This window comes from Heterocephalus glaber, unplaced genomic scaffold (assembly GCF_053883595.1).
Source record: "Heterocephalus glaber isolate CG9 unplaced genomic scaffold, H.glaber_assembly_v1.0 deba00000122, whole genome shotgun sequence".
In the NCBI taxonomy this organism is placed as follows: Eukaryota; Metazoa; Chordata; class Mammalia; order Rodentia; family Bathyergidae; genus Heterocephalus; species Heterocephalus glaber.
In genome coordinates, this window is record NW_028258138.1 from 57687389 (window position 1) to 57699410 (window position 12022).

General features: G+C 36.6%; 1 long non-coding RNA gene across 2 annotated transcripts in view; it reads left to right on the forward strand.

The window, feature by feature from the left end:
- Window positions 1–12022, forward strand: part of LOC147830446 (uncharacterized) — a 106570-nt gene that overhangs the window by 25788 nt on the left and 68760 nt on the right. The gene's annotated exons all lie outside the window — the stretch shown is intronic.

The following is a 12022-nucleotide window of genomic DNA, read 5'->3' on the forward strand; positions in this document are numbered from 1 at the left end:
AGAGGTTGTCACCTATACTCCTGGCTGGCTATAAATTAGAGATCTCATGGCCCTCTCTTCAGTTTGACCCCTAGCCACCTCATACTTGTAGAAAAGACACTCATCACTCCAAAGATTTCATGGAACTTAAGGGTTATGTGCAAGGAAACAAACAACAAGTACGTACACACACACACACACACACACACAATTCCTCTTTATTCTTGGTTTCATTTTCCTCAAATTCAGTTACTCAAGATCAACTGTATTTAGAAAACAGTGGAAAAATCTAGAAATAAATGCAAGTTTTAAATGGTGCATAATTCTGAGTGCTGTGATAAAATCTCTTGCTGTGCCACATGGTCCCAACTGAGGACGTGAATCATCCCTTTGTTCAACATATCCAACTCATTCATTGCTCATCAAGTAGGAAAAAACATAGTATATGTAGGGCTTGTTACTATCCAGTTTCAGGCATTCCACAGTGTGTCTTGGAATATAGTCCTCACAAATAAGAAACTGCTATATATCTTATAAATCACAACATCACAAAATATTTTTAAAATTATATTTAAGATCACCATTTATCTCATCAGAGAAGCCTTTAAGGACTGAAGTTGTCAAACCTATGATTATGGCATGTGCATTTTTCCCATACTCCAATTTTTGCTTAAAGTCTCCTGTTTCATTATTGACAACTAATGTTGTCTGTTGTTTTCTTGGAAGTGACAAGCTCATTTTGTTCAGTTTTGAGAAAATAACATGCCAAATAGGTAAATCTGAATAAGCACAGTTTGTCAATTGTTCTTTCTAGTTACAGTAATTAATAATCCCTGAATAAAGCCACTAGCTCAGCACAGACTTAATCATACATCTCACTTCAGCATGAAATAGAAGTTCTTTATGCATGCTTCTTTTGTCACATGGAAAATTAAAATATGCATATTCAGAGATGAAATATAAAAGAGTTAAATTTACTACTTCATTAAGGACATTCTTAAGTGGAACTAATTTTTTAAAAAATTGTGAGTACACATTAGTGAACATAGCAATCACTAGTAGAGTGTAATGCTACTGGATCTTTTTTTCTCCATTAAGTTTATTGGTACATTTTAGGTATAAAATACATTTACATTCATCATTGGGATCTTATACCTTTACATGATGTATCTTGGTTCTTATTTTCTTCCCCTTCCCCTGCCCTTCCTTCACCCCCTCCACCCTTCCCTATTTGCAAAGACTTTGTTTCCATTTTTTTCTTTTCTCACATTTTTTCTTTTCCCTTCTTTCCTTTCCCCTACCCCTTCTATTTCCCCTACTCCTTTAGACCTTTTCTATTACATAATATCAATTATACATTTTAAAATTACAATATCAAAATTTAGAGGACATTACCACATACTTAACAGAATTTAAAAGGATATAGAGAGCATATTACAAAAATCTTTTTTGAAATAAATTTGACAACTTCTAAGAAGTACCTTGGAAGACAAATTAATGAAACATGCTGGAGGAAATATAAAATTTGAATAGCACCTATTAAAGAAAGTATATTCATAGCTTGAAAACCTACCTATATGACAACAGCAGGCTCATAGACATTTTAACTGATAAATTATATCAAACATTTAAAGCAGAAGAAAGAAGGAACACTTCTCCCCTCATTTTAGGAAATCATTTAGGAAACATTGTGCTGATACTAAACCTGGATAAACATAATAGAAGAAAAATGTATGAAGATAGATAGAAATTTGTTTAACAAAACAAACTACTAGAAGTCAGATCTGGTTTATTATAGGGATGACAGTTTTGGTTCAGCATTGGAAGATCCATCCCCATAAGCTATCATCTTAACAGAGGAAAGGAAAAAGCCATATGATTCTGTCAGTAGTTGGAGAAAAAGTATTGGACTAAATTCTACAGCTGTTCATGGCAAAAGCTATCAGGAGACTAGAAGTAGAACAGAACCTGATCAACACATAAGTCATGTACTCCATACTTCCAGCAAAAACACGTTATGTGAATGGAAAAGATATAATGCTTTCTCCATAAGGTGGGGAACAAGGGCAGATATGCCTGCTCTTCATCTGTCCATTAAAATTTGAAACATAGGCCCAAACCCAAATAGTCTGCCAATAAAAAGACACCACTAGCATATGATTGGCAAGGTTGAAGTAAAATCTTTGTAAGTAGATGAAATGATCATCTACAGAGAAAATACTAAGAAATCTCTAGGAGCCCCTAGAACTTGTATTTGATTTAGCAGGATTAGAAAACACAAGCATATATAAAAATTCAGGTCTATGTATACTTGCTATAAATGAAGAATTGGATATTGAAATTTAAAAGTTATGTAGTAGTAGAAAGGACCTAGAAAAGTAAAAAGGAAAAAGAAACAGTGTTGGAAGACATTTATTATCTAATTTTAAGACTTCCTCTAAAGCTACAGTAATCAAGGCAGTGTTGATGTAAGAAAAGACATACAGATCAATGGAATGAAACAGAGAATCTACAAATAGAACCACACATATATGGTCCACTGATTTTTGAAAGATTATTTAACATTAACATTTTATAGAATATAATTTAAGAGCAGAGGAAAAGACAGTGTTTTCAGCAAATGGTACTAGAAACTTGGTATCCATATGCAAAAATATAACCTCAACCCTTTATTTTCATACATAAAAATAACTTGAAAGGATCTATGAACCTAAATATGAAAGATTAAAACTATAAAACTTTAAGAAGAAATTATAAGGGAAAATGTTCATGAATTTAGGACAGGCAAGAATTTCCTAGGATATAAAAACATGACGTACAAAAGAAAGAAATTGATAAACGAGATTCCATCAAAATTTAGAACTTTGTCTGAGGTACAGCTGCTAAAATTCTTTTTCCCATATTGTAGGTTATCTGTTAGCTCTGTTGGTGGTTTCTTTTGCAGTGCAGAAGCTTTTTAATAAGATGAGATCCTAGTTGTTGATTCTTTCTGCTAGTTCTCATGCTACTGAGGTTTTGTTCATGAAGTCTTTTCATATGCCAGTGTCTTCAAGAGTTCTACCTAACTTATCTTCCAGCAAGTTTAGTGTTTCTGTTTTAATATTTAGATCTTTAATCAACTTCAATCTTAGTTTAGTGCACGGTGATAGGTATGGGTCTAGTTTTAACCTTTGGCAGGTTGAAATCCAATTTTACCAACACAATTTATTAAATAGGCTATCTTTCCTCCAATGAGGGTGGTTCACTCCTTTGTCAAAGATAAGGTGGCTGAGTATGTCTGGAGTTGCTTCTGCATCTTCTAATCTATTCCACTGATCCTCAGGTCTGTTTCTTTGCCAGTACCATGCTGTTTTTATCACAGTAGCTTTGTAGTATAGTTTCAAGTTGGGGATTGTGATACCCCTGCCCTGTCTCTGTTGCTTAAAATTGCTTTAGCTATTCTAGGTCTCTTATGGTTCCAAATTAATATTTGGATTGCTTTCTCTAGTTCTCTGAAGTATACTGTTGGAATTTCAATTGGCATTGCATTGAATCTATATAGTAGTTTTGGAAGTATGGCCATTTTCACTATATTCATTCTTCCTACCTAGAAGCAAGGGATGTCTTTCCATTTTCTTGTATCCTCTTCCATCTTTTTTTTCAGAGTGCTGTAGTTTTCAGTATAGAGGTCTTTTGCTTCCTTTGTTAGACTGATTCCTAGATATTTCATTTTTTTTGGATGCTATTGTAAAAGGAATTGTTTCACTAATTTCTCTCTCAGTGAGTCTTATTTGTGTACAAGAAAGCTATTGTTTTTTGAGGGTTGACCTTGTATCCAGCTACTCTACTGAATCTGTCAATTAAGTCTAGGAATCTTTTGGTGGAGTTTTTTGGGTCTTCTATGTAAAGTATCTTATGTCAGCAAATAATGACAGTTTAACTTCTTCTTTTCCTATCTTTATTCCTTTTATTTCTTTCTCTTTTCTAATTGCTGTGGCTAATGTTTCCAGAACCACATTGAACAGGAGTGGTGATAGTGGGCATCCTTGTCTTGTTCCTGATATTAGCATGAAAGTTTTCAGTTTTTGACCATTTAGTATGGTGTTGGCTGTTGGTTTTTCATAGATAGCCTCAATCAGGTTAAGATAAAGACCTTCTATTCCAATTTTCTGTAGGGTTTTTATCATGAATGGGTGCTGGATTTTGTCAAATGCTTTTTCTGCATCTGTTGAGATGATTGTATCTAGAATATATAAAGAATTAAAAAAAATCAGACCCCCCAAATTCAAAGACCCAATTGAAAAATGGGCATCTGAAATGAACAGACACTTCTCAGACAAAGAAGTAAAAGCAGCAAACAAACATGAAAAAATGTTGAACATCACTCGTCATTCGAGAGATGCAGATGAAAACAACACTGAGATTCTACCTCACCCCAGAAAGAATGGCTGCTATCAAGAAATCAACAAATAACAAATGCTGGTGGGGTTGTGGGGAGAAAGGAACCCTTCTCCATTGTTGGTGGGAGTGCAGACTGGTGCAACCACTGTGGAAGTCAGTACGGAGGTACCACAAAGAACTAGGACTAGAGGTCCCATTTGACCCAGCTATTCCCCTGCTGGGTATCTTCCCAAAAGAATTAAAAGAATCATACCACAGTGATATACGTGCACCCATGTTCATAGTGGCACAGTTTGTAATAGGTAAATCTTGGAAGCAGCCCAAGTGCCCATCAACTGGAAACTGGATAAAGAAAATGTGGTTTTTTAATAAAATGGAGTACTACTCAGCCATAAAGAATGAAAATTAGAGTCATTTATAACTAAATGGATGCATATCAAGGCCATACTCTTAAGTGAAGTAAATAGGACACACATGTGTAAATACTGAATAGTTTCTCTAATGTGAGAAACTGATAGTGTAAACAAGTGTTAAAATGATTAAAATGAATAATTGATAATTTGAAATAGGAGAAAAGGTCCAAAGATGAAGGAGTGAAGGGAGGGGAAGGGGAAAGGAAAAGATGGAAAGGAAAAACTATGAGAAAAGAAAAAAAAATGGAAATGAAATCTATGTAAATAGCGAAGGGTTGAGGGGGTTAAGGGCATACAGGTAATGCGGAAAAAAATAAGAACCAAGATATATCATGTACAGGTACAAAAACCAATGATAAATGTAAACGAATTGTATACCTAAAATGTACCAATAAAAGAACTAAAAAAAAAATTAGAGCTTTAAATGACATCATTAATACAATGAAAAGTAGTCCTTAAACAGACAATATTTATAATACATATAATCTAAGACCAGAATATGTAAAGAACTCTTACAGCTCATTAATAGACAACCCAATTAAAAAGTAGAGACAAGATGATAAATAGCCAGTACAGTACAAGGAAAGGTGTGCAACACTAGAATTAGAAAAGTACTAATCAGTACAATAACAAGATCATATTATACACTCATTAGGGAGATGAAGTTAAAAGTTTTACAAGAACAAATGTCAGCTTATGTGTGAACCAGTTAGAACTGTCTGATACAGCTAATGTGAATGTAAAATGAGAAAACCATTTTGGAAAACAATATAGAAATTTCTTGTATTACTGTTAAGAACCAACAATTCTGTTCTTAAGTTTTTACTTAAGAGGAATGAAAATACATATTGAAAATAGATTTGTACATACAAGTTGACTATCACTTATCTGAAATTCTTGGGACTAGAAGTGTTTCAGATTTTGGTTTGAAATACGCTTGATCGGCAAGTGGATTTTTTTTCGAGTTCCTGTCACATGGAGTATTGTTTTCCACCTTTTAACTTTCAGTCTATGAATTTCTTTTTGAATTAAGTGTGTTTCTTGTATACAGCATATTGTTGGATCTTGCTTCTTGACCCATTCTAGCAGTGTATTTCTTTTGATTGGTGAATTGAGACCATTAACATTGATGGTTATAACAGATATTCATGACTTTTTCTTTTTGTTGGATTCTCGCCCTTTGCATTTAATTTCTTGTCGCACTTGACAGATGCATTCTGCTGGGCTTCCTGGGGTTGTGATCCTTATTGTCTTTTCCTAGGATATTGTCTAAAATTTTTTCGAGTGTTGGTTTGGTATTCATGAAGTTCCTAAGGTGCTCTTTGTCATGAAAGTATCTTATTTCTCCATCAATTTTGAAAGATAGTTTTGCAGGGTACATCAATCTGGGTTGGAGGCTGTTTTCCTTTAGGGCTTGGAATTTGTCACTCCAAGCTCTTCTTGCCTTCATGGTTTGTGTTGAGAAGTCTGTTGTGATTCTGATTGGCTTTCCTTTGTATGTGTTTTGCTTCTTTTCTCTAACTGCTTGTAGAATTTAGTTCTTCTGTTGAGTTTCTGGATTCTTAACAATTATATGCCTATGTGTAGATTTTTTTTTTTAATCAAGGCTAGTTGGAGTCCTATATGCCCCACTTATCTGTATGTGAAGTTCTTTTCCCCTGCTTGGGAAGTTTTCTGCCATCACTTCTGTGAACAGTTTTTTTATGTCATCTGCACTCTCTCCTGATTCTTCACTGACTCTGATCAGCCTTATGTTATTCTTCTTTGCATCATCTAGCAGCTGCTGGATTTCTTTCTTGTGGCCCCTTACAATTTTAAAGAAATTTTTCTTTTCCTGGTCACTAATTGCAATCTTATCTTCTATACCTAAGATTCTGTCCTCACATTGGCTCATTCTGCTGCTTAAACTTTCAATGGAGTTTTTAATCTGGAAATCTGTTTGTATCTGTTTTATGGATTCCATTTGTTTCCTACATTGGGATTCCATCATGTTCCTCAGCTCCTTTATTTTTTTTTATCTGTGTCTGCTCTAGATTGATTAATCATGTCTTGCACTATGGGCACAATCTCTGCTGTTATATGAGAAATTATTTCTGATTTCATTTTTTCCAGATCCTCTTTTGTTGCCTGTTCAGGGAGTCCAGGTTGTTAAGTATCAGAGTGTTCCATCTCGTTTCCCTTTGGGGTTGCTTTAGGTGATCTGGAAGTCTGGTTTTGAGACTTGTTTATGTGTCTTCTCATTTTGACAGGGTTGGGGTGTTTGCTGTTGGTGCCTGTGCTGTGACTCACCTCCTCTGTGCTGGGGGTGGTGGTGGTATGGTGGCCTGGAAGCCTCCTTCTGGGTGCTGGGAGTGGCTCACCTCCTCTGTGCTGGGGATGGTGGTGCTATGGTGGCCTCGAAGTCTCCTCCTGGGCACTGGGAGCAGCTCACCTCCTCTGTGCTGGAGTTGCTGGTGGTATGGTGGCCCAGAAGCCTCCTCCTGGGCACTGGGAGTGGCTCACCTCCCTACTGGATCATTTTTTAAAGGCTCCAGCAATTTTATTACTTTTACACTATTAATACAAGTGGAAAAATAATTCAAAATGCAAATACCATCTAAGTATTATATCAAATGCCTTCAACCTCATAGACATCCTAGCGGCTTATAAGAATCACTGGACTGGGGTGTCATCTTCTCCCACCCACTAAGACTAAGACTAAAAACAAGACTCAGACTATAGAGTATCTGCCAGATCTGAAATGAATAGATAATCTCAGGTGAAGAAGTAGAAACAGCAAATAAACATATGAAAAAATGTTCAACATCTCTGGTCATTCTAGAGATGCAGATGGAAACAACACTGAGATTCCACCTCACCCCAGAAGGAAATCAACCAACAACAAATGGCAGCAGGGCTGTGGGGCAAAAGAAACCTTCTCCACTGTTCATGTGAGTGTAGACTGGTGCAACTACTATGAAAATGAGTGTGGAGTTTCCTCAAAATACTAAAACTGAAACATTTGACCCAGCTATTTCACTTTTTGGTATCTTCCCAAAAGAATTAAAAGCAACATACCACAGTGATATATAGGTACCCATGTTTATAGTGGCACAGTTTATAGTGGCACAAGGTAAAACTTAGAAACAGCTCAAGTGCCTGTCAACTGATAAATGGATAAAGAAGATGTGGTTTTTTACACAGTGGAGTATTATTCTGCCATAAAGAAGGATAAGCTGGAGACATTTTTAGCTAAATGGATAGACCTTGAGACCATACTCTTAAGTGAAAAAAATCAGACAAACACATTTAAATACCACATTGTTTCTCTGGTGTAAGAAACTGAAAGTGGAAATAAGGACTAAAATGCATAACAGATATTGGGAAATGGGAAGGTTCAAATGAGAAGGAGAAAAATTAGGGGGATAGAAAGAAGGAACAAGAGAAAATAGAAGTAAAACTTGAAACAAAGCTTTTATATGTAAAGAGGGGAAGAGGGGTCGAAGCTGGGGAATGGGAAGAAAAAAGCAAGAATCATGTACAGCTACAAATTCCCTATGATGAATGTTATCATTAAGTATATCTAAAATATACCAATAAATGTTTTAAAAAAAAAGAATCACTAGGGGTATGTAGACCAAACTTTTAAAAATCTCTGGGTGAAACATCCTACATGAAAGGATTGGGCCATGTGTGATGATGCAAGTTTTTAATCCTAGATACTATGGAGGATAAGGCAGGAATATGGCAAGTATGAGGTTATGCTGGGCAACATAGGGAGACCCTATTTCAAAAATAATGAATTCTGAATAAATGTAAGTTCATTAGGAAGTTGATACTAACCAATCACTTATACCATTGAACAGGCACCCAATTAACACTGACTTAATGAATCAGGTATACTCTTGGTCTCCTCTGAATGCACAGTATGATCAGCTCACAGGACAAACATGAGAAAGTAATGTTGTCAATAAAAGCAGAAAAGCAGCAGAAAAGCAGAAGCATGGATGGTCATAGTCACTTTCTCATGGCTGAGACACACTATCTGACACCTATGACTTAAAGGAGAAGAGGTTTATTTTGGCTCATGTTTATACTCTCTGGTTGGCTGGCTCCAAGGCAGAAATGGCATGATAGAAGAAAATAGTGGATGAAAATCTGCTCCTGTCATCATTGACAGGAAGCCGAGAGACAAGGGAAGAGCTGGGGAGGGAGACATATCTTTACAGGTCACACACTCAGTGAATAGCCTTCAACCAGACCCTACATTCTAATAGCACATGAACCTCTGAACCCTTCAGTAGATAAATCCACCATTGAGTACAGTGTACCTATGATCGAATCACTTCCCAAAGACCACCTTCTGAACACATGAGGCTTTTGTGGCATATTCTATATCTAAACAACATTCTGCTCCTGGCCCCTCAAAAAACTCATGCAAATCTTTTTATGCAAAATGCATTTAGTCTATCTCTGAGTCACCAAAGTTTTAACAGGTCTAGCAGTACTGAAAAATCCAAATCTAACGTCTCTTCTGAAACTCAAGGCAAATTTTTATCTGTAACCCTCTGTTTAAAAAAGAAAAAAGAAGTCAAATACTTCCAATATACAATGGCATGTGGTAAACATTTTCATTCCAAAAGGGAGAAATGGGGGAATCAAAAGGAATGGAGCCAAAGCAAGATCAAAATCCCACAGGGAAAACATTAAATCTTGTAGTTCTATGTCCAACACACAAGGCAAGTTGTGACAAAATGTGTGTTCCAAAGAGCTTCAGCAGGCCTGCCTCTCTGTCATTGCCATTTTCAGCCCTCCTGGGGTCTCTCTTGGTAGGGGGAAGGGTGTCTTCTTATTGCCTGTGGCTTTTCTTAGGAGATGTTTTATGCTTCTGGCATCTCCAACTTCCTTGGGTCTCTGCTGCACTTTTAGCTTCACCCTCATAGCTTTACACACTGCCCTCTTAGGGCACATTGGCTAGCCTCCTAAGTTTTCTGATATTAGGATGGAAGCCTCCCTGACCCCACAGCTCTTATATTCTGCATGCCTGTAAATTAGCACCACATGGATGATTCTAAGGTCTGCCCCAACCTCATGCAGTAGCCAGGTCCCCTTGGACAATGGCTGCAGAAGGCTTTGAGTGCCTGGATTGCTGAGCACTGTGAAATAAGTTCCAGGGAACCAATTCCCTACTCAGCTTTCTTGAGGAGTCCTAGGGACTCTCTTAAATTTAAGTTTTTTCAGATTTGCACCCTTGAGCCTATGAAGGTTGGGTTCTTGCTAATTCCTGAGATGCCCTCAAGCTATCATTCCTATTTTCCTGATGCAAAGAATCTGGCTTCTTTTTAATGCTAATATTTTTAGCAACTAAACTGCCTTTTGCCCCAACTTTGCAGGTGCTTTCTTTCTGGAGAAAATGCAAACTTTCCAAGTTATTTAGCTCTGCTCTTTTATCCAGATTTTCATCCAAAACCTGGCTTGAAGCTGCCAGTGGTACCTACAGCCTAAATGCTAGGCTACTTTGAAATTTTATCTCCCACATTAATTAGTTTGCTGCACTTAATCTTAGTATCTCAGATCATGAGCAAAATGTACACAAATTTTCTGTTATGTTCTGCTAGAACATAACACATATGGCCATGAATCCAACTGTCAATGGAGTCCTTGTTCCCAACTAAAACTTCCTGAACCTGGCCTTTACTTTCTGGATTTCTGTCAGCATTCTGGACTTCTGAGTTTCAATCAGAATCTCCCATCAAGCTCAGTTTACAACATTCTAGGGATTCTTTAGCAGACATCTCCAAACCTATGAAAACTTCTCCTGCAAACCAGTTCCAAAGGCTTCTGAACCATATGATCAGGTATAGTGTTGGCAATGACCCAACTTCTCTGGTACCAAAATCTGTTACTTTCTCATTGATGGGACAAATATCCCAACACTCACAACTTAAAGGAAGAGAGGCTCATTTTGGCTCATGGTGTTTTGAGAATCAGTTGAGTTGGCTAGGTCCAAGGCAGGAAGGGCACAGTGGATGGTCTGGTGGAGAAAAGCTACTCATATCATCGTAGGAAGCAGAGAAAGACTAGAGGAGATGGGGAGGGAGACATATACTTCCAGGTCACACCCCCAGTAACCCACCTCTTCCAACTGGATCCCACCACCTAACAGCACATTCAGCTCTGAATTTTTCAGTGTATTAATCCACTGATGAGTATAAACCCCACCTCTAGATACATGAGAGTTTCAAGAAAGCTTCTAGTTCTAAACCATAGCATTGGCCCAGTAAAGGAAGGGAGGAATGGATAGATATACACTTAAAATTTAATTTAGACAAAAGCCAACAGATAAAAGAATAGAAGAATAGAAAAGATCCTGCATTCTAAACAGAATTAGGATCTTACACCCACTTTCATTTCATTCTTACCCACCAATTTCATTAAAAAACTGAGTAGAAAATCGATGCCAGGAGGCAGCCAATGCCTATTAAAATGAATTTTATACAGAATTTCACCCAAACCCAAACATACAAATATACTCTGGCTTTGTTTCTAGGTTGTGGGGTCCACACACTGATATTCTCAATGGCACAGAAAAACAAACTGGGGTATCCATAACAAGGCCTAGGGCCACATACCCCATTGGCATTATAAGAAGCATTCTATTTGATGTCCTCATTAGAAACAAAAATACTTTCTTCTTCTAGATTGCCAGGTTTTTAATTTTGCTAACTCAGTTTAATTTTGCCTTCACTATAGATTTATCAGGGAGAAACAGGTGCCCATTGGCAGAACAACATTAGCCCAAATGGTCATCATTCTGTATTTAAAAGAATGTGCCTGTAAGAATCAATAACATATTGTTTATTTCCATTGACCTACAAGTTCTGTCTGGAAATACATTACTAAAAATAATTTAATTACAGACAAACATCAAGCCATATCTCTTAATAGTGGACAAACAAGTCAAGTTATAGGGCAAGGTTAAGTAAATTATAGTTCTATCTGAAGGATTGGTAACAGCCATCATGAATGAATGGATATGCAAGCCATAACAAAGCTTATGATAAATTTAAAATAAAATGTAAAAGATAAAAATAGGAAAAAAACTGTACCAATAGTACAGTTTAAAGAACAAATTAGTCATTCTACTACTTCTAATGTACCGAATATACATGGAGTGCAAATAAATACTGGGCAATGTTCTAGATGACTCTTACATATCAGTGAAAAAAGTAAAAGACATTGCCTTCTTTGAGTCTGTATTCTGTCAGGAG